Genomic DNA, 23,786 nt, shown 5'->3' with positions numbered 1-23,786 from the left:
GAATTTCGTACACAAGCCTCAGAAAATGTGCCATCAAACCGTGACTGATGATCAAGTATAGACTTTCTGAGAATATTTGCTGCTTTAGCAATGATAACTGCCTCTGAAAGATCAGATGATTGAGCAAGTGCTTTTCCCACATCCTTTTGAAATGCAAGTAATACATCTCTGCCAGATTTATGAGCCTCAAGTTCTGGAATTTCTGCCAGAAGTTTGTCTTTGAGTCTCGTGGAATTTACACTTGGTGACTCTACACCTAATTGTTCCAGACGTTGTTGGTAGAGGTGGCAAATATCTGCCAGCCGAAATGTGACTGGATCATCTGAACAAAGGTTGTTTTCAACAATGTATGTCATCAGTTCTGACAGAACTAGTGGATACACATCTGATTCTGACTCAGTGCTACCTTGGTCTTTCTCAAGGCTCCTCAGGTAGGACCTTTTTCTGTTGTAGAGGGCACAAAGACAGGCATGGTGATACTTAAACTCCTGTGCAATGACATCCCCACCAGTCAACTTAGCAAGGAGCTTGCCATCACTAAGTATCTCTGCACATTCACGCAATTTCAAGTCAAGGCCCTTAGTACTAGCCTGTCTGAGATCAGATGCAGGTGCCACTTTCTCACAGAAAATGCAAACTTCATTGTCATGACTGGTTCGGCGCAGTTTTGCACGACTAGTCTCAGTGTTGCTGGTCTGGTCATTGGATTGTCGCTTTCTTGCACGGTCCAGTTTAGTGTTGTTAAACAACAAGCGACAGTTCACATGGTATTTTGCTGCATTTTTTCCTGAGAGTGGCCTCTATGCCATCACCTTCATCCAGCCTTGCTGGATCCATTATCAGTGGCATTTCATTAATTTCACTGAACATGGGAATGTTCCTTGCCAGCATTGTGTACCCATCATGGTCTAGGACATGATGACTTGGAGGTGATGTCAAGTGCTCACCTCTTTTGTCCTTCTGACAAAGACAACACAAACTCAGTTTGTTTTTCTACTGCTCAATATTGGATTGGCATCACATTCTGCCATGATTTCACTTTTGATTAAGGCCGAGGGTTATCCTTTTACCACCTTAAACAAAGCACACATTCCTGTATGGGATTCAACTAGGTTCGGTCTCCCTACACCTAGCCCGACCATTCATCCAGTGCCATTTAAGTCCCGTGTGATCTGTACACCATCCGGGTAAGTACATGAACCATCATGTACAGCCCCCATACCCTTGGCTCGGCTCTCCCGCGCTGGCACATCCTGTCTATTCAGGTGCGGCTATCTAACTATAGCTGGTCTGGGGCTGTTAGAAAGCATTTGGGACACTAAACTAAACTATACTACAACTACTAGTCTAAGACTACAGGATTAGTAAAGCTGGATTAGCTGGCACTGAACCCCATGCTGAGTTACACAGCAGTGATGTCACCAGTGTGCCCTGGTTGTGTGCAGACATACACTCTTTTACATTTATTAATTTTCCTTCAAAATTGATGAGTTATTCGAAAGAGATGGCCTCATTAGGATCTAAAACCACAGAAACCAAGATCCATGCTTAAAACGATAATTGTTGAACGGGCATTATTTCTCATTATAATTATTGTTTCTACCTTTTCTTGGCAGCCATATAGCCCCCATATTTAAAAGGTAAACTGTACTGGGAAGCTACAGAAACATAATATTCACAAGAAATAGTATGGAAGAGCTTTACCATATTGCTAGAAGCAAATACATGCCATTCTAGTGAAAAATTAGCCAAAATCTGTCGATACTGGCCGCCATCTTGGAATTTGGCCGCCATATTAAATTTTTTGCGTGGCCAGCGCCCTTTTCTGATAGAGGGAACTTTAAAGAGCACTTGTGCAAAATTTCATGCTTGTTTCACTATCTGAACGATTCTTATGAAATATGCAATTATCTGCTGCACTAAACCGTGTCAAACTCCCTCTCTGTGAGATCGACCTCGGCTTTCCTAGTGGAAAGTCGAGTTTGGTATTTAAAGTTCTATAAGCATTACTGAGCCTCACACATATACTGGTTAGTTTATTTTTTTTATCTGATAGGTTTAAATGCTCTGTTGCAACTGATGCCCTAAAAATGTGCAGAAATGTGGAAAAGCACATTTGACACTCAGTCAGCTTCTGAGATAAGGGGAGAGAAAAGAAATTCGATGTTAAGTTTGTCGTTAGCAGGCTGGTTCTTTTGACAGACATTACCAATAGCTCTGGCACATGGCTCCAGACTTTATTGAAACATGGAAAAGATTTATTTAGATTAATTTAGTTATGTAAGCCCAACAAGAAAAAGAAAAATATGTAGGGTCGAGTGATATCAATTCTTTTGCCGGTACGTGGGTTAGCTTTTTAAGTTTTCTCCTTTTTTCTTTTCGTTTTTCTTCTGTCAACAAAAGTCTGTCATCATCATCCTAATTAATAAAAATGAAAATAATAGACAAATGAATAAAAAACCTTTGAGAAATGTCCAGTAAACTAAAAACTTTAGCCACTATTGGGTAGCAACACATCGTCTTTGAACTTTGTTAGCGTCAACAAACGCACAACTGCCAGGAAGGCTCTCCACACCTTTACACGCAGGAGACTGAAGGACCTCTGGCACCAAGTCGAGTGACTTGTTGGCACCCTAATAGAATATAGTCATTGCTTCTCTACCAAACCAGCAGCACGCACGAGCTCACGAGGCACAGGTAGTAGAGGAAGCCCCAAATTTCCCTAACGAGGGTGACTAACCAGTGTGCCTGTCGACAGTGGGCTAAATCTGCTAACCGTTAAGAGCACAATGTCCACCTACAGTGCGCCTTGTTCGACCCCTGTGGACGTACTGAAGGTTGTTCACAATATCTTTTCAACCCCATCTGCACTGTTTTCCACCTTTTGCTTCTGATATGTTGAACTGAATTGAATTGAATATATAGAATTTAGGCCAAAGGCCAAGCACTGGGACCTATGAGGTCATTCAGCGATGAAACGAAAATTGACAGTAAAAGGTTTGAATGGTATAACAGGAGGAAAACCTCGCAGTTACACTATGAATCAGTTGCTAGGAGAGTGTGGAAAGTAAGATGGAAGAAAGAGCATATAAAAGGAGGTACAGTAAATGAAACGAAAGGGGTTGTAGCTAAGGCCGAAGGCACGCTGCAAAGAACCTTAAGTAATGCCTACAGTGCATCGCACGAGGTGCACTGACGGAACTACCTCCCTACGGGGTTCTGATATGTTCCCTTTGGTTTCTTCCCACCTAGCTGCCCACCTTCTTTAGTTTTGCTTTGTTGTAATTTTCATGTGTAATTCAAGAGCTATATGAGTCCACAAATGTGTCTTTTAAGCTACCTATAACAACAATAACAATAATAATAACAATACGAAAAGGGAAATAGTAGGATAACTGTCATCTGATTAACTTTTACTGTCATAAATATATAATTACTGCAAACTCTAACGCGTATTTCATGCTGGGAGAAAATGTAGAGAATTATTCCAGCATACAAAGACGTGCTTGAGAAAAGTCAAGCTGGAGAGCGAAGCCGCAGGCAAGAGTCCGTCAGATGCATATATTTTCAGATTTTTCATTTTCCTAAAAGGTTAAATGCTGGGAGTTCAGATGTAGCTTGTTTTACTGAACAGACAAAGGCTACTTTCACAATTGATGCTCAGCATGAAAATTTGAGGTCTCGTGCGTTCAGACTCCTTTACTTTTGCACATTATTGAGTAATAATTATCTTATTTTACAGAACATCTTTTCATCATCGAGCCCGTTCGCGTTTCTCGGACTGTCATCTAATTTGACTATGGATGTGTGTTATTCTATATATATAAAAAAAGCCAACTAAACTCTGAAGATGAATGAATGAACGAATGGCTGAATGGTACTTAAAGCAGAAGCTCGGTCACCTGCGCAAAGGTGGTCATGACTCAAACTTTGAATACGCATCTGTTTGAACTATTTCTCTTCGTTTTTCTTAAAACATTCTATCAGCCGGTCTCATGAATTGCGCTTAGTTTATTAATTCATTAATCAATTGATCTATTTTTTCCTATAGTTATTCCTGTATTCATTCATATGCCAGCCTAAAGATTACCTTCAATTTCTACATTTTGAAAAAACTCGTGCTGACATAAGGTCACATAAACCCAACTACATAAATAACAATATTTGCACGAAGGTACGTAAAAACATAGAACGCTTTGTGTGTCTATTGCCGATTCAGAATTCAGTCAATTTACGGTTTGATTATCGCCATTAATATTCAGATTTGTTCAAACAAAGTTGATTGGAATTCCACCCAGTGGGTTGACTCAGGAAATACGGGAGCCCTGCCGTCAGACGATGGAAATTAATGTCAGACCAGCCTTATTCCTGCTCAATAGATTCATCCATATTTATATTCGCGACCTGTATTCGTTGCAATATGCAGATGAACCTATTGTCTGACACATGACAATGCTCCAGCTCCCAAATTGCTAGAGACAGCGGTAACAAATTATATATTATTAAGTGATTTGAATTTATCGAAGCAATTTCTTCTTTTAATTTTAGAGATTTCCCTTTTATCTACAGTAGAGACAACCGTTCTCCTTCCCTTTGTCTTTTCTAATTGCGAGAATCTCTCTCTCTCTCGCTCTCTCTCTCTCTCGCTCTCTCGCTCTCTCTCTCTCGCTCTCTCTCTCTCTCTCTCTCTCTCGCTTTACAGCTTCCATTTCCTACTGCAGATCCTCCGATCTAATGGCTGGTCCGATTCACGTTCAGTCTTCCGTTTCATTTAAAGTAAATGAAGACTTAGCGCTCTGGCTAATATCCCTTAGTTACTGGCACCTCATTTCTCCTCGTATAACCGAGTGAAAGTCGACTTGCTTACAATAAAGAAAAATTCATATGCATAGATCATGAAATAAGGAACGGCTCACAACGGGGAAAATTTCTTTAGTATAATCAAAAACTACATCATACTGCAAGTGACTGCATACAAATAGAAAATTTTCTTTACTATAAAACATATACTACAGAAAATAAACTGCTTAAAATAGAAAATTATCTTTATTATATAAACTTACAAGTTTTAGAATAAAGATTTTATTTTCGAATAAAGATTTAAAATATATTTTTCGATGAAATTCACGGTTAGCCTCCAGTATGTTTTTTCTTTGTTTCCTGAAAATAACAATCATAATAAAATTATGTTCTTACTTGGTATTTCAACTGGCTTAAACTACGAAATGTTAGAAATTACAGACTAGCTTTCCAACAGGAATTACGGTAACTAATGACGAAAAATGGAGACTACATACGTTACCTATATTAGAATAGGTTATATCAGTCAGATGCAGAAACTGGTGTCTTGTGAGCCTCGTCTGTTTTGTGACGGAGGCAGCGCCCTCTGCTCTGTGAGGTTGATAATGGCAATTTTCGTCTTTCTAAATTTCATGGAGTTATTAATACCAGAGTAATATAAAACATTGAAAGTATACTTTTCGTCATAACGTTTACTTTTAATTTTTATATTTAGTCAGTATATGAAAATGAAACCTTCAGTAGTTATTCAGTAAATATTGCGTCTAGGTTAATTTGAAATTCTGGAATGATTTAATATAATTTGGAGTAGTTGACCTCTGACATTATGGCATCAGTTTAATAAATATATGATGAAAATCCATTAACATAGCCGTAAGAAATGTTTGCTGTTAATGGTGGAACAATTTCTCCACGTATCTAGCTGGTGCTGGGGGCTTGGCAGTTTGTTACCCTTTAGTATATAATTTATAATCCATAGATTTTATTCTGCTTTACTTCCTCAGGCAAATAATTTACAGTAATACTTTCTTTAAACGACTGATATTGTTGCTTCTTGTGTTTTTTGTTCCGTAAATGAATTACAGCATACTGAAATCTATGCAAGACACCGTTATTACTCAAGAATACGACGGATACGAATGTACCGGCGTTTCTAAATTCCCTTATAGATTTCAACATCGAGATTCAGAAGCAGGACTTGAGCGATCTTTTATCAGAGCCGAGCGAAGTCTCGAAATGCTTCGCCTTGCAACGTTGGCAGCTGTTCTCAGTTCCATCGGTCAGCTTCCCCGGACCAGAGGAGGCGAGCACCGAGTCAGTCAGTCAGTTGCCTGACGGCATTAGTTCTGGATTGTTATGTGGTGCTGCGCTCCCGGTACAGGACTAATCTCGAATGCAACCGAGAAATGCTTCTGTTTGGTTGTTACTCCGTTATAATCCTCGTTTGCAGCCGTTCAGAGTTCATCTCTTTACACTAGACGTGTGTTTCAACACTTGGATGTGTCCCTCTCTCCTTTTGAGTGATTAACGTTGAGAAAATACTGAGTGGGATTAAGCATCAAAAGAATCTGAGGTATTGACTATCCTAATCATTTCCTTTTTTATCTAATCTTCTTTGTTCTATTTTTATGAAAAATCAATGAGAGTTGTTTACGTGACTTTAGCTAATGCCTTAGACGACTGATCAGGTTGGTGAAGTAAATGTAAATAGGTTTCGTGTAAGATGAAGGTAAGATTGGCCGCAGAATTCTCAGCAGATTTTCTGCCAAGTGAAAGAAAAGATAAGTCCCACGCGCTTTGGCCTACATACAGGCACGTAAATAAACATGCACACAACGATCCGTCAAAGTGGATTACAAGATCATTTCCCCTTCAAGAACGTGACTGCCAAGAAAAAAAAGCCGTAACTTGTTATGTTACAACACCCACACATGCACAAAGACGCATACACTATACATACCACTTATACCTATACGTGATTTTCATGTGACTGTTCCTTTGCCCTTTTTTCACGAAAGCTTCATAAATATAAAACCAAAATGTCCTAACGCTTCATTTACTTGACCATAAAATCACTGGTGACTTGGATGCTATGAGACTTAATCCAAGGGTCCTGGACCAGGGTGACATCAGGGTGTGTCAGTATAGGTACACGAGTCATTCAATTACGGGTTAGTCTTTTATTATAGTTTCCCTTATACTGTATCATTTATTTATGACCGTTTTCTGTCATAAGTCTTGATATATAGAAAATGTGAGGGCAGTGCAGGGGCTATTGAGTAATTATATCACAACGGTAGGTTGTAAACAAACTTATTTTTTTTTATTCATATAACGTGTGTATAGCTTACGATGCGCATCAGTCTTCACTGTGTATATAAATGCAATTTATTTTCAAGAGTGATGTGGGTGAAATATAATAAATAATAATTTGAAGACAAAGCTGATGAAAAAATATAAAACTGCATAGCTATAAGATGAATGTCTGTTCTCAACAAAAAAACATTTGAAAGACTTCTCACTTAATTTTTATAATTTTTGAACACAAATACTTAATAATACAAAAAAAATCAATATACCGTAGGCCCTACAAATCGTTTGGGCGGCTGATAAGACTGCCCAAATATACCATCTTCTTTCACTATATTTCCTGACTGCCTCTGCATTTCTTCCCTTATTTTCAGTGAGGCAAATATTTATTCCACCACTATGACCCTTCCCTTATTTCTGTCTTGTGCGTCATGTTCCTCACATATACCCCAAAATGTGTGGTCTTTTTTTTTTTTTTTATACGTGAGTCAGTCTACAGTGACGTTACAACTCTACGAAGAAATCTGTTTACGTCTTGCAGTGCTGTTTGCCTGTAACTTTTGTCCTCAGTTTCAAGACCTTTGGTGTGGTTTCCTTCGACCCATTCGATGGCCAAACCTCCCTTCAATTGAAAGATAATGATTTGTAGAGCCCTTTGTAAATTGTTATTTTTCCTTTCTGAAACTAAATTTAAGGGTTATGCAGTCTGTAAGAATGTCTCTTACAAACAAAACATGAGGGTTGCTTCCTTTCTCAGGTGAACACTTGATGGAAGCAACCCTCATGTTTTGTTTGTAAGCGAGACTGGCTTGTACACTGCGTAACCATTAAATTTTAGTTTTGAGAGAGAGTGGGTTTTGACAATCGAATGCCAGAGGAAACAATAGAAAAGGTCTCGAAACCAAAACAAAGACAAAGGTTACAAGCAAACAGCTTTCTCCTTTTGCCAGATATTCATTCTTATCCCCAGTGAATGTTGGTTTTATTTTGAGATCTTTTAGTTTTGTTGGGCATTCATCACATTCTGTTTTCTGCGTTTTTTAATGCGCGCACCTATTTTCAACTGATGCATGTTAATTAACTGGAATTAACGTAATTATTAATTTTCTTAGTATTAGTTTTTTGTAATAATTAAGAAGAATAATTGGGCTTGACGCGCACGGATTCAGTGGTTTTAGGCACCGCATTCAGTATCTAACACATACCGTGTAATGTTAAAACATATCAATGTGATTTTGTCATGGCCCTCTTAGTAGCACTTTGTCCATATTTGTGACATACTGTTTTGCGTTTGTGCTAATAATAATGTAAATCTATGAAATGTAGGTATTTACTTTCCCTTGATTCAGTACTCATAGGGATAAATATTTTACCCGCTTAAATTCTTCTGTGCATTTCTGTCCCTCGTATTTTCAGACATTTGGACTGATTTTTCTTTTTTATGGCTTTTTCAGTGCTCAGGCGAAACCTAGTCTCAACTCAGTTATGTCACCTAATAGTGTTCTTTAGAAGTGGTATATATAGGTTGCAGTATACAAGAATATCATGTGCCGGGGGAATTATCTCTTCCCCTTGTGTAACAGAAGAATAACTTACTTATACAAGTGTCTGATTGATTTATTGGTTTGTTTTAGGTTAAACTAATGCCATAAAAACAAGTCATTGGCACAGCGCTTCTTCTTTAGATGGTTGATCATTAAGTGCTGGCTGGTGGGAAGCTTAGATAATGTGCCAAGAATCATTTTGGATTATAATAATTTACCTCAGGAGTTGGCTATGAGAGGTAGCTGGGCCAAATAATCATTATCATCGGTTTATTATGAATGCTGCTATTCACAGTGTGTATTCGTTCTTAAGGCTGAGGTACAAACTTGGATACTTGACCAGTGCACGTCTACAAAATGTGTGATAAAAACAAATATCAGTCAAGAGTAAAACAATACAATTAATACATTTCAAATTTAAAAGAAATAGTTAAACCATGAATAGCATCCAAAATATCATGAGCAGTAAAGTTAAATCAAAAGAGAAAAATATGTCCCAAAACTCTAGATCTTAATACATCCCGGTAATTGGAGAATACTGGTTATGGTCCTCATCCATATCAGCGGCTGCGAATAGAGTTCCAGATACTCCCATAACGATACTAAGTATAGCTGATCATCTTCATCAGTTCAAAAGAAAGAAAAAAACCTCTCTTTGAATACTAAAGCTAACAGATGTCTTGGAACCCAACTTCAACAGCATCGCTGCATTCTATTACAAGTAACAGGTGTCACCTGAGTACACAACCAAACGTTTCTCTTCTTGTCTAGAGAATTGTGTACTCGTTTCCACAGACATTTTGTTCTTATTTTCAATGTTCCCAGTACCGCCAATGTGATGCTTTTGGAGAATGGAAAAAATATATTCATTGTGACACTGCCCTTCCTCTTGTTCAAGAATGTCCAGCGTGTGTCTGTGAGACCTCACCAAAGCAGATGTCTAACTCAAAATGGGGCCCCTAGTGGTCTTGCACACTGCTGTAACTGTCGTGAAAATGTAGATTCTATCAGATCACTGATTCAGACTCTTGAACCAACGGTGGAATGAAGCGATGCTACAGTCTGCTGATGAGGTGGCTAGAATGTGAACGATGGCACCTAAACGGATCTGAAACAAGGTCTAAAGAATACCAGGTCAACCCACGCGCAGGTAAATTAGGGGAGATCTGGGGTAAGCGGGGGTAAGCGGGGCTAAGCCTTCTGAGGGGGCTAAGTTTGTGACGTCATCTGGGACCCCATCCAGTAGCCAGCCATATAGAATGCTCATTTTACTATTCATATAGAATGCTCATTATATTTTACGGACTGTTTAATTATATCACAGGTTTTCATAGAATATGGACTCAATTTATAATACTAGTAATTCAGAAATTAATTTTTTACCACCTCTGCTTATCATACTTGTCCATGAATTATCGCCCACTGATACATCTGATACAATATCCGAATATTTTGGGAGTATTGCCACCGAAATACTCTAAACTGCCGTTCTCTAGTGCATCCTAAAGCTGTTCATTGTCAGGCCCTTCTAAAGTTTCAGCGAGGTCACTTTCTTTCCCTTCTACATAGCAAGTGTCTGGTAATCAAATTGCAAAAAGACTCAGTTCTCGCTGTAGCGATTCATCGTTATTAAGGGAGTGGGAGTGCTTATCAACCAAAGAATGAAATGGGCCAGCTGTTATCCCCTTTGCAACTGATATCTAGGCTACATTTTGATCCCATAAGACAACTGTTTTTCCCTAAAAGGTGTGATATAACTCTCTCTATGCTTCACTGCAACTGCCAATGGATGCTGATAGTAGGCTGCCATCTGTTGTAGACAAGTAAAAAAATGCTTGAGCCCATCTTGGTTTAATCTGTCGGGTAATATATATGATATACTGAATTTGAGTTTTACCATTTTTAGCAATTTACGCAACGATTTTGTGAAAATCTGCAATCCCTTCTGAAACTGGTAAAGGCCTTTTCTGCCTTTCAGTTTAATTGATTTTGCCATTTACACATGGCATTCTGGAAGTTCATCTTGATTTGCGAAGTTCACTCCATATGCAATCAGGGAATCTGCAAGCTATAGGAACCAACTTGTGCTCTCCCAGTCTTGATCTTGGAATAATCCCTTGTTCCCAAAATATCTTAGTGATTTCACAATTGTTTCCGAAGTCAGTTGCACAGCTAGCTTGACATTCATACGCTGAAGGCCATAGACATTTATAAATTTATCTAAAAGCTTATATGACGTTTTTGGATTGCTTTTATTTCTCTTTACAAGTTCTCTCTTGGATCCGCTATTGACAAAATTCCCGTCACTTATTTGAAATTCGTGATCAAGAAAATTATTCTGTATTAGTTTCAACAGGTGTGAAACATCAGCAAAGACACAACTATTGTGGTCAGAGGCAGTTGCATTTGCAATGCAGAATGATCCAGACTAATGCCTAAAGTATTCCACTACAGGAAATCCTGCTGCCTCTATTGCCGCGCTTTTATCAAAATGATACGACTGTATCATATCTGTATCAAAGTCATGAAATACAATTTGCTTCCATGATTTCACAAGGCCTCTTACCATAACACACTGAGCTTTACTTTTCAGAGCAAAAGGAGAATTAGAATTTTTATCAAAATTCCATTCATTACTTCCGATTTACGTTTCAGTAACTTGATAACTGGCCTCACAAATCCCTGGTTCTATATTCAGTGGGAAAAAAGAGAGGAAGGGATATCTATAGTATTCTCTTAATTACTTTAAGCTTTCTTTCTTTTCTACCCTTATTAGAAAAACACTCTTACATAAGTCAATCGTGAGCCATTTTATATATATGTACAGATAACGATACCATTAAAACTGGATACTTTGCAAACGACAGTTTAACAATAGCTTAACAATAGTTTAACAATCTGTGAGCAAATGGTAGATCTTTCCGTAAACATTGGCGGAGGACTCTCTGACCAAGGTCCAATAATCTGATGTCATTGGTTTACCTGCGCATTAGAGGACAAGTTTTGGGTCGCTGGTTGGTTGACGCGGAATTCTTTAGACCTTGAGGCTGATACGTGTCAATCAAATCTTACACAACACTGCAGCTGCTGATGAGAGGAAATCTTGACTCTCGGTGTTCAAACTAGGACTGAAAGGAACTTTTTTTCATATCTTCACTGCACTATGGCATAAGCTTGAGTAAGCTAGGCTAGCACTGCATTCGTGATCCCTTCAACACTCCTGAATTCCTAAAGTAAAACTCCTCAGTTGTGTTTAATGAAGCATACTCAGTGGAGATACAGATTTCCTCTAAGGAAGCTTTATTGAATATACTTCATACGACATAACTGTGGACCAGAGAAAAGACAAGTCACTACTGGTGACTCAGAGCAAAACTTGAACAGTTATTGCAATAAGCGAATTTCATGTCAGATTGAAGCTATCTGCAATCTGACCTACCAAAGTAGGGGGAAAGGTCTAAGGTTCGCAGAAGAGAACTATAACACTTTTCCCATAACATCGTACTATTTGCTTTTGTCTGAGCCACAGTGAATGTTACTTTACGACTTATTATAACCAAGGATTAATATTTTAGAGTACGCATAGTAATCACTTACTTTCAATCTGATGTTTCTCTAGCAACCTATCACCCTCTGCTCCCCCACTGAACTTCCCTAGCAATCCTGTCAGCTCCTCTTTGGCATCAAGGAGATCATCTTATTTTAATGCGTTTCTAAAACAAGCCTCTTACTTTGATCTTGTATTCTCCATTCTCAAATCAGCAACGTAGTTCAGTGCATGTGGACCGCAACCCCACTGCTTTAATAACAGACCATTAAGTATCTAAAATAGCCACAGTAACTTTCTAACCACTCGGTTTCCTCACCCTTTTGATTATGCTTTCCACTGTAAACCTTGAATCCGAAGGCAATATAAATGAATCAGCGATTCCTCCTCTGGTGGAATTCGAGTGAGAGCACTGTACCGACCTTGAATTAAACAAAGGAGAGGAAAGCTTCTGTGTTTATTTCCCCGTCGGATTTCATTATTTCCGTAGGAAAATCATATCACGAAAAGCGTGGGGACATCGAGAAGCTGAGGCGTCGTTGTGGATATCAAAAATACACGATCCTGCTGATCGTGACCAGCAGGGTCTATGAAAACCATTATGTTTCCGCACCTCGTCAAAATCTCACCCTCATCTCGTGTCCGGGTGATTTCCCCTAGATCATGACAGTACTCTAAATATACACTGTAGCACTTGGCTCTGCATGGTCAGGTTACTATCGAAAATCCATACACGCGCCTGGAGTCACGGATAATCAATTCCTTCTTATTAAGCGCAGGTGATCACACCTTTCGGGCTTCTCCGACTCCAATTTGTTTCCCTTGTTTCCTCCACTCGTTTTTTGGCCGTCCCTCTCTTTATTTGTTGGTTGGGATTTACTCTCTCCTTTATTTATTTTATTCTCTTGATTTTCACATATGGGCATTGAGGCGTGTTTTGTAAGTTTATGGTTTTTGGCTTCATATCTTTCAGACGTTACATAACGATATGAAATAATATAACAAGAAGTCAAAAGATTCTCATGATAATTATAAGGCATTTCATGTTATTTTGAAGAAAGACTCTTAAAGAAAAGTTTTCTTTTCATATTGGCAATGAAGCAAGATATATACTCGAAGCCATGATATAATACTTAGGATGACAGTTACTTCTCCGACGACCCCTACAGTAATAGTATAGTATTCTTTGACGCACAGACGGACTACAGGAGACACCTATACCTGTTGTTATGACCATTCAAGGATGCTTTATGGAAAAATTTCGCCTGCAAAAACACCCCGATGAGAAATACAGGACTTATTTGACTCGCAGATGACATTTTTAAACTGGCCTGTTTATGCTGACAAACTAAAACTTACTTGAAAGCTAGGAAATAAAACAACATGGGAAGCTACAATAATTCTTTTCTTGTTCAGAGCTCTACTATGTTATTTTGCATTTGCATTTCTTTCTAAGGCTTTAGAGTATTTCACAGTTCTTTGTGTTTTACTAACAACGATACGGCAGAGCTTTGCTTAGACGATTCATATTATTATTTGACAAAACAAATTTTGGGTTCTGCTCGTAACATGTACCAGGGATCATTTGTCAATAAACGATTTGACGAATAATAATTCCAGCAGGCAAAACTGGACCGAAGTTAACCGATATAAAACTTCACATGTCAGAAATGCCCTTTGTTGAGGCAGGCTCATTTTTGCAAAATCATTTTGGGGTCTGACAGATTTTCGCCTTTACTTTATCCAACGAACAATTTTGAAGGTAACGAACACCATTCCCAGACAAATCCCTTTTGTCTTGCCCAGACCGCTGGTTGCATCCATTTCGACTAAAGATCTGTAAAGTTTATTTTCACAATGTTTAATGTTTTTTCAGGATCTTTCACGATTCTCAGTGTCGAGAAATGGTCATCTCTTAAGATAAAGCTTCAGGTTCTTCCAGAGCTTTGAGATTTTTGAAACTGAATACGAAAGCCCTCGAACCATCTTATCTTCCCCTGCGAAGAACAAAGACATTCCTCGCTCCCTCGCCTTCCGTCTCCTGCTCGATTCCAGCAGGTTCAAAGTGACCCTGGACAGATTCCAAAAATCTTTCGGTGCCACGTGACCACCCTCCAGCCAACGCCAGGAAACCCGGCTGCATTTTTGGTAATGTGGTGATATCTTAGGAGGCTGTAATGTTCGAGACTGCGCTTTCCCTTCTTGAGGCATGACGGGGTTTTCTTTTTATGCCAGTGGATTTTGTTACGTTTCTGATGTACAAAGAAAACTGCATCCCTTCATAATATCATTATCATAAATTCCGTAACGGAAACATGAACATGTATGAATATAATGCGGAAAAATAGGTAATTGCAAATGTCTTATAATTTTGCACCAGGTGATAAATGAATAGATAACTCTTGGAAAATATTAAATGGGCTTGTCCAGGTTTCATGACAGAAATAAAACATCTGATAAACAACTAATTTAAGCAAGAATAAGAAGATCATGACTATGTAGCCTTAATTTTACAATAACTAATTAAATGAGGTCTTCTCGGCAAAGGAAAATAATTCACACAAGACAAATGAAAACTAAACTAGATACCCACCATAAAGGAAATCAATCAAACGGAACAAAATAAGGAAAGCGAGAGAGAGAGAGAGAGAGAGAGAGAGAGAGAGAGAGAGAGTGTCCTTTGTCAGTGTCAGATCCGCCACCATCCATTCCTGGAATTTTGCCATCCCCAGTCCTCCACAGACGCTGCATAAAAAAAAATATGTATAATGGAAAACGAATCTGGGAATGGTAACAAACACCAAAAGGAAAGATATGATTCCTCTGCTCAAGGAACTGGAGCCGGTGCTGGCACAAGGCCAACTTGATCCTATGAAGAGAAAAGACGCACAATTTCACGTTTATATAAATACCGTTTGCCTCAGGATCCATTTGGACGGGTCCTGTCATAACCTAAATGTGGCCATCATTTGAATACGCACAACACAAAAAAATATAGCTACACACGCATACAGATCAGATACACAATGACACACGCACACACATTTCGACCGCACAAAAACTCCATAACAACAACGAGGCAGGAGTGCCACACTGAGGTAAACAAACGTCACCAGCACTCACGACAATCCTCTCTCCCAATAGCACCCTAACCGTCACCCCATCCCCCCTACCCTCTCTCTGTAGCTGGTGATGTTAACCTTTGATGCTGTGACGGCCGCATCTCTTAGAACACAGAAAAGTACATGTTTAGAGAACTGTACAGCTGGAATGTATATATGTATATATATATATATATATATATATATATATATATATATATATATATATATATATATATATATATATATGCTTGAAAATCACTTGGGACACGTGATGTATAAATGGAGATGCACCCCATAGAGATAAATAAAACACTGGGTAAAAATCCTGAACAGTTTCACCTTTAGTATTTCTACGATATCTTCAAGAGAACTGATGCATAGTGGCAGAAAATTGCAATACATATGCTAGTGACAGTATGAACGAACATAATAGTTGGTTTGAGAAAGATATTTATACCTAATAACTGCAAAAATTAGATCAGTGCTCTATTTTCAAATCTTGTTTACCTATGTGGGTGGCCTCACAACTTTTCTCTGGTCTCATGTAAACTACTTCTTAAAAGCCATACATTTTATATATTTATTTTGAAAAGAGGGAGTCGAGTTTTATGCTTCTTGGTTGATATTCATATACTTATAAAAGCTCTCTTGCATAGAGATGGTCTTGGTAATGTTTCTATCCAATATATTATTTGAATAAGATATCCTTTTTTCCCCAATCCAACTGTTTCATTAAGTATTTTTAATAATATGTACGAAAATTCCATTGTTTATTGTTGGAAAAGAGAAGAGAATAGCATTAAAAGTTCATAAGATACGCAGAGGTGAACAGTGCAATTTTCGTTCATGGTAGTGAAAAAAATCACTCCATCAATTCGATGGAGCGCCCTCCCCCCCCACAAAAAAAAATTGATGCCAGTAACGTACTGGAAAGAAACTTTACCGAGGCCAGTTTTACAAAAGAAAGCTTTTGTGAGGAAATGAATATCGACAAGGAAAGTAGAAACTCGATCCATCTATGTCGAATTACATGTACAGGTTAAGCGTCCATTTATGTCGAAATACATGTAGAGGTTTAGCGTCCATTTATGTCAAAATACAGTACATGTACAGGTTTAGCGTCCACTTATGTCAAAATACATGTACAGGTTTAGTGTCCACTTATATCAAAATACATGTACAGGTTTAGCGTCCACTTATGTCAAAATACGTGTACAGGTTTAGCTTTTATGTCAAAATACATGGACAGGTTTAGCGTCCATTTATGTCAAAATACACATAGTGGTTTAGCGTCCACTTATGTCAAAATACATGTACAGGTTTATCGTCCATTTATGTCAAAATACATGTACAAGTTTAGCGTTCACTTATGTCAAAATACATGTACAAGTTTAGCGTCAATTTATGTCAAAATACATGTACAGGTTTAGCGTACACTTATTTCAAAATACATGTGCAGGTTTAGCGTTCATTTATGTCAAAACACATGTACAGGTTTAACATCCATTTATGTCAAAATACATGTACAGGTTTAGCGTCCATTTATGTCAAAATACATGTACAGGTTAGCATCCACTTGTGTCAAAATAGATGTACAGGTTTAGCGTCCACTTATGTCAAAATACATGTACAGGTTTAGTGTCAATGTCAAAATACATGTACAGGTTTAGCGTCCATTTATGTAAAAATACATGTACAGGATTAACGTCCATTTAGGTCAAAATACATGTACAGGTTAAGCGTCCATTTATGTCAAAATACATGTGCAGGTTAAGCGTCCATTTATGTCAAAATACATGTAGAGGTTTAGCGTCCATTTGCGTCAAAATACATGTAGAGGTTAAGCGTCCATTTATGTCAAAATACATGTAGAGGTTACGCATTTACGTCAAAATACATGTAGAGGTTTAGCGTCCATTTGCGTCAAAATACATGTAGAGTTAAGCGTCCATTTATGTCAAAATACATGTAGAGGTTACGCGTCCATTTACGTCAAAATACATGTAGAGTTTAAGCGTCCATTTATGTCAAAATACATGTAGAGGTTTAGCGTCCATTTACGTCAAAATACATGTGGAGGTTAAGTGTCCATTTATGTCAAAATACATGAAGATGTTTAGCGTCCATTTATGTCAAAATACATGTACAGGTTAGCATCCACTTGTGTCAAAATAGATGTACAGGTTTAGCGTCCACTTATGTCAAAATACGTGTACAGGTTTAGTGTCAATGTCAAAATACATGTACAGGTTTAGCGTCCATTTACGTCAAAATACATGAACAGGTTTAGCATCCATTTATGTCAAAATACATGTACAGGTTAAGCGTCCACTTATGGCAATATACAAGTACAGCTTTAGCGTCTACTTATGTCAAAATACATGTACAGGTTTAGCGCCCACTTATGTCAAAATAAATTGTACAGGTTTAGGGTCCACTTTCATCAAAATAGATGTACAGGTTTAGCGTCCACTTATGTCAAAATACATGTACAGGTTTAGTGTCAATGTCAAAATACATGTACAGGTTTAGCGTCCATTTATGTAAAATACATGTACAGGTTTAACGTCCATTTATGTCAAAATACATGTACAGGTTAAGCGTCCATTTATGTCAAAATACATGTTTTAAGCGTCCATTTACGTCAAAATACATGTAGAGGTTAAGTCCATTCATGTTAAAATACATGTACAGGTTAACGTCCATTTATGTCAAAATACATGTACAGGTTAGGCGTCCATTTATGTCAAAATACATGTACAGGTTAAGCGTCCATTTACGTCAAAATACATGTAGAGGTTTAGCGTCCATTTACATCAAAATACATGTGGAGGTTATGTGTCCATTTATGTCAAAATACATGAAGATGTTTAGCGCTCATTTACGTCAAAATACATGAAGAGGTTAAGCGTCCATTTATGTCAAAATACATGAACAGGTTTAAACGTCCATTTATGTCAAAATACACGTACAGGTTAAACGTCCATTTATGTCAAAATACATGTACAGGTTAAGCGGCCATTTACGTCAAAATACATGAACAGGTTTAGCGTCCATTTATGTCAAAATACATGTACAGGTTAAGCGTCCACTTATGGCAATATACATGTACAAGTTTAGCGTCTACTTATGTCAAAATACATGTACAGGTTTAGCGCCCACTTATGTCAAAATAAATTGTACAGGTTTAGGGTCCACTTACATCAAAAATACATGTACAGGTTTAGTTTCCATTTACGTCAAAATACATGTACAGGTTTAGCGTCCATTTATGTCAAAATAAATGTACAGGTTTAGCGTCCATTTACGTCAAAATGCATGTACAGGTTTGGCGTCCATTTAGGTCATAATACATGTACAGGTTTAGTGTCCATTTTTGTCAAAATACATGTACAGGTTAAGCGTCCATTTATGTCAAAATACACGTACAGGTTTAGAGTCCAATTATGTCAAAGTACATGTACAGGTTTAGCACCCATTTATGTCAAAATAAATGTACAGGTTTAGCGTCCATTTACGTCAAAATACATGTACAGGTTTAGCGTACATTTACGTCAAAATACATGTACAGGTTTAGCGTCCACTTATGCCAAAATACATGTACAGGTTTAGGGTCCACTTATGTCAAAATACATGTACAGGTTTAGCGTCCACTTATGTCAAAATACATGTACATTTTTAGCATCCACTTATGTCAAAATGCATGTACAGGTTTAGCGTCTATTTATGTCAAAATAGATGGACAGGTTTAGCGTCCACTTATGTCAAAATACTTGTACAGGTTTAGCTTCCACTTACATCAAAATACATGTACAGGTTTAGCGTCCATTTACGTCAAAATACATGTATAGGTTAAGCGTCCATTTACGTCAAAATACATGTACAATTTAGCGTCCATTTATTCAAAATACATGTACAGGTTTAGCGTCCACTTATGTCAAAATACATGTATAGGTTTCATGTCCACTTATGTCAAAATACATGTACAGGTTTAGCATCCACTTATGTCAAAATACATGTACAGGTTTAGCATCCACTTATTTCAAAATACATGTGCAGGTTTAGCGTCCATTTATGTCAAAACACATGTACAAGTTTAACATCCATTTATGTCAAAATACATGTACAGGTTTAGCGTCCATTTATGTCAAAATACATGTACAGGTTAGCATCCACTTGTGTCAAAATAGATGTACAGGTTTAGCGTCCACTTATGTCAAAATAGATGTACAGGTTTAGCGTCCATGTCAAAATACATGTACAGGTTTAGCGTCCATTTATGTAAAAATACATGTACAGGATTAACGTCCATTTAGGTCAAAATACATGTAGAGGTTAAGCGTCCATTTATGTCAAAATACATGTACAGGTTAAGCGTCCATTTACGTCAAAATACATGTGGAGGTTAAGCGTCCATTTATGTCAAAATACATGAAGATGTTTAGCGTCCATTTACGTCAAAATACATGTGGAGGTTAAGCGTCCATTTATGTCAAAATACATGAACAGGTTTAGCGTCCATTTATGTCAAAATACATGTACAAGTTAAACGTCCATTTATGTCAAAATACATGTACAGGTTAAGTGGCAATTTACGTCAAAATACATGAACAGGTTTAGCGTCCAATTTATGTCAAAATACATGTACAGGTTAAGCGTCCACTTATGGCAATATACATGTACAGGTTTAGCGTCTAATTATGTCAAAATACATGTACAGGTTTAGCGCCCATTTATGTCAAAATAAATTGTACAGGTTTAGGGTCCACTTACGTCAAAAATACATGTACAGGTTTAGTTTCCATTTACGTCAAAATACATGTACAGGTTTAGCGTCCATTTATGTCAAAATAAATGTACAGGTTTAGCGTCCATTTATGTCAAAATAAATGTACAGGTTTAGCGTCCATTTACGTCAAAATACATGTACAGGTTTAGCGTCCATTTAGGTCATAATACATGTACAGGTTTAGTGTCCATTTACGTCAAAATACATGTACAGGTTAAGCGTCCATTTATGTCAAAATATATGTATAGGTTAACCGTCCATTTATGTCAAAATACACGTACAGGTTTAGAGTCCACTTATGTCAAAATACATGTACAGGTTAACATCCATTTATGTCAAAATAAATGTACAGGTTTAACGTCCATTTACGTCAAAATACATGTACAGGTTTAGCGTCCATTTACGTCAAAATACATGTACAGGTTTAGCGTCCATTTACGTCAAAATACATGTACAGGTTTAGCGTCCACTTATGCCAAAATACATGTACAGGTTTAGTGTCCACTTATGTCAAAATACATGTACAGGTTTAGCGTCCAGTTATGTCAAAATACACGTACATTTTTAGCATCCACTTATGTCAAAATGCATGTACAGGTTTAGCGTCTATTTACGTCAAAATAGATGGACAGGTTTAGCGTCTACTTATGTCAAAATACTTGTACAGGTTTAGCTTCCACTTACATCAAAATACATGTACAGGTTTAGCGTCCATTTACGTCAAAATACATGTATAGGTTAAGCGTCCATTTACGTCAAAATACATGTACAGGTTTAGCGTCCATTTATTCAAAATACATGAACAGGTTTAGCGTCCACTTATGTCAAAATACATGTATAGGTTTCATGTCCACTTATGTCAAAATACATGAACAGGTGTAGCATCCACTTATGTCAAAATACATGAACAGGTGTAGCATCCACTTATGTCAAAATACATGTACAGGTTTAGCATCCACTTATGTCAAAATACATGTATAGGTTTAGCGTCCATTTATATCAAAATATATGTACAGCTTTAGTGTCCATTTATGTCAAAATACATGTACAGGTTAAGCGTCCATTTATGTCAAAATACATTTACATATTTAGCATCCATTTGTGTAAAAATACGTGCACAGATTTAGCGTCCACTTATGGCAATATACATGTACAGGTTTAGCGTCCACTTATGTCAAAATACATGTACAGGTTTATCGTCCATTTATGTCAAAATACATTTACAGGTTTAGCATCCATTTATGTCAAAATACATGTATAGGTTTAGCGTCCAATTATGTCAAAATACACGTACAGGTTTAGCGTCCATTTATGTCAAAATACATGTACAAGCTTTGCGTCCACTTATGTCAAAATACATGTACAGGTTTAGCATCCACTTATGTCAAAATACATGTACAAGCTTTAGCATCCACTTATGTCAAAATACATGTACAGGTTTAGCATCCACTTATGTCAAAATACATGTACAGGTTTAGCTTCCATTTATGTCAAAATACAAAATACAGGTTTAGATTCCATTTACATGTACAAAATACATCCAAAAAATACATGTACAGGTTTAGCTTCCATTTATGTCAAAATACAAGTGCAGGCTTAGATTCCATTTATGTCAAAATACATGTACAGGTTTAGCGTCCATTTATTGTCAAAATACATATACAGGTTTAGCGTCCATTTATGTCAAAATACTTGTACAGGTTTAGCGTCCATTTATGTTAAAATACATGTTCAGGTTTAGCGTCCACTTATGTCAAAATACATGTACAGGTTTAGCATCCACTTATGTCAAAATACATGTACAGGTTTTTCGTCCACGTATGTCAAAATAGATGTACAGGTTTAGCGTCCACTTATGTCAAAATACATGCACAGGTTTACCGTCCACTTATGTCAAAATACATGTACAGGTTTAGAGTCCATTTACGTCAAAATACATGTACAGGTTTAGCGTCCACTTATGTCAAAATACATGTACAGGTTTAGTGTCCACTTATGTCAAAATACATGTACAGGTTTAGCGTCCACTTATGTCAAAGTACATGTACAGGTTTAGCGTCCACTTATGTCAAAATACATGTACAGGTTTAGTGTCCACTTATGTCAAAATACATGTACAGGTTTAGCGTCCACTTATGTCAAAATACATGTACAGGTTTAGCGTCCACTTATGTCAAAATACATGTACAGGTTTAGAGTCCATTTACGTCAAAATACATATACAGGTTTAGCGTCCACTTATGTCAAAATACATGTACAGATTTAGCGTCCATCATTACATACAGGTTTAGCGTCCAAAAAATACATGTACAGGTTAAGCGTCCATTTATGTCAAAATACATGTACAGGTTAAGCGTCCATTTATGTCAAAATATATGTACAGGTTAAGCGTCCATTTACGTCAAAATATATGTACAGGTTAAGCGTCCATTTATGTCAAAATACATGTACAGGTTAAGCGTCCATTTATGTCAAAATACATGTACAAGTTAAGCGTCCATTTATGTCAAAATACATGTACAGGTTAAGCGTCCATTTATGTCAAAATACATGTACAGGTTAAGCGTCCATTTATGTTAAAATACATGTACAGGTTAAGCGTCCATTTATGTCAAAATACATGTACAGGTTAAGCGTCCATTTATGTCAAAATACATGTACAGGTTAAGCGTCCATTTACGTCAAAATACATGTACAGGTTTAGCGAAGATACTGAACATGGGACCAGAGTAAAGGTGTCAGCCCACCCGCATATATAAACAAGTTCCGTAAATAGAACACTGACCTCAGATGCTAATGAGATTACAGCGCCTCCCCTTTTTACCACTTAAGTGGAAATATTTTTCCCAGTCGACTGTATGTTCGTCTATACTGTCACTCTTGCATATATATTGCAAACTCCTACTACAATCTATCAGTCAGGATTTATGCCCAGTGTTTAATTTTTCCTTTTGGTAATATGTATGTGTATATATATAAATATATATAAATATATATATATATATATATATATATATATATATATATATATATATATATATATATATATATATATATATATATATATATATATATATATATATATATAATATAACTCAGAACCATGTTTACTAAGTAGCAATTCGTTGATATGTAGCATGACCCACTATAATGTAGAAACCCAAACCGCGGGATGTGATGTGAGCCCGAGTGATGATCTTTCCATATTTAATTCTGTCCTCATCATTTCAAAGTCTACATGGTGTAAATTGCGTTGGAAACTCCTGTGGTTATAACTCAATTTTTCATTTATAATTTTCCAGCTCAAACATCCGGAAATCTTTCTCTTTTAATGTGTTAGCTGTAGTTTTATCCACACAGTCAGAGGGTAAGTGGATATTCTCTCTCTCTCTCTCTCTCTCTCTCTCTCTCTCTCTCTCTCTCTCTCGTCCCCCTTCAGACTGGAATTGCGTAACGTATTCTCCTAATCTGAATAAACCACGTTAGGATAATGGAATCTTGCTCAGCGGATTTAAAAGTTTACCTCTCCTATATGCTGGATTTCGTGATAATTTTCCGAAAGATATACCTGGCTGATTTTGATCTTCTGGCTTCAATAATACTACCTTAGGACAGTAAACCTGCCTTTCTGACCTTAATTTTCCGTGTATATTGGCCTGGTGAGAATACTCCGATACGACCTTGTGCAAGTG

At 37.2% G+C, this 23,786-nt stretch overlaps 1 protein-coding gene across 2 annotated transcripts in view; it reads left to right on the top strand.

Annotated features, from left to right (window-relative positions):
• The first annotated feature begins 6,081 nt into the window (after positions 1-6,081).
• The window catches only part of LOC136845341 (uncharacterized), an 88,273-nt gene continuing 70,568 nt past the window's right edge, over positions 6,082-23,786 (top strand). The window contains exon 1 of one of the 2 annotated variants that reach the window (XM_067115573.1): positions 6,082-6,373. The gene's annotated coding sequence lies outside the window, so the exon portion shown is untranslated. The remainder of the gene's footprint in view (positions 6,374-23,786) is intronic. The other variant, XM_067115574.1, reaches the window with a different exon arrangement.

This window comes from Macrobrachium rosenbergii, chromosome 13 (genome assembly GCF_040412425.1).
Source record: "Macrobrachium rosenbergii isolate ZJJX-2024 chromosome 13, ASM4041242v1, whole genome shotgun sequence".
NCBI classification, from domain to species: Eukaryota; Metazoa; Arthropoda; class Malacostraca; order Decapoda; family Palaemonidae; genus Macrobrachium; species Macrobrachium rosenbergii.
Note: the sequence above shows the minus strand (reverse complement) of the source record. Positions and strands in the feature narration are given on the sequence as shown.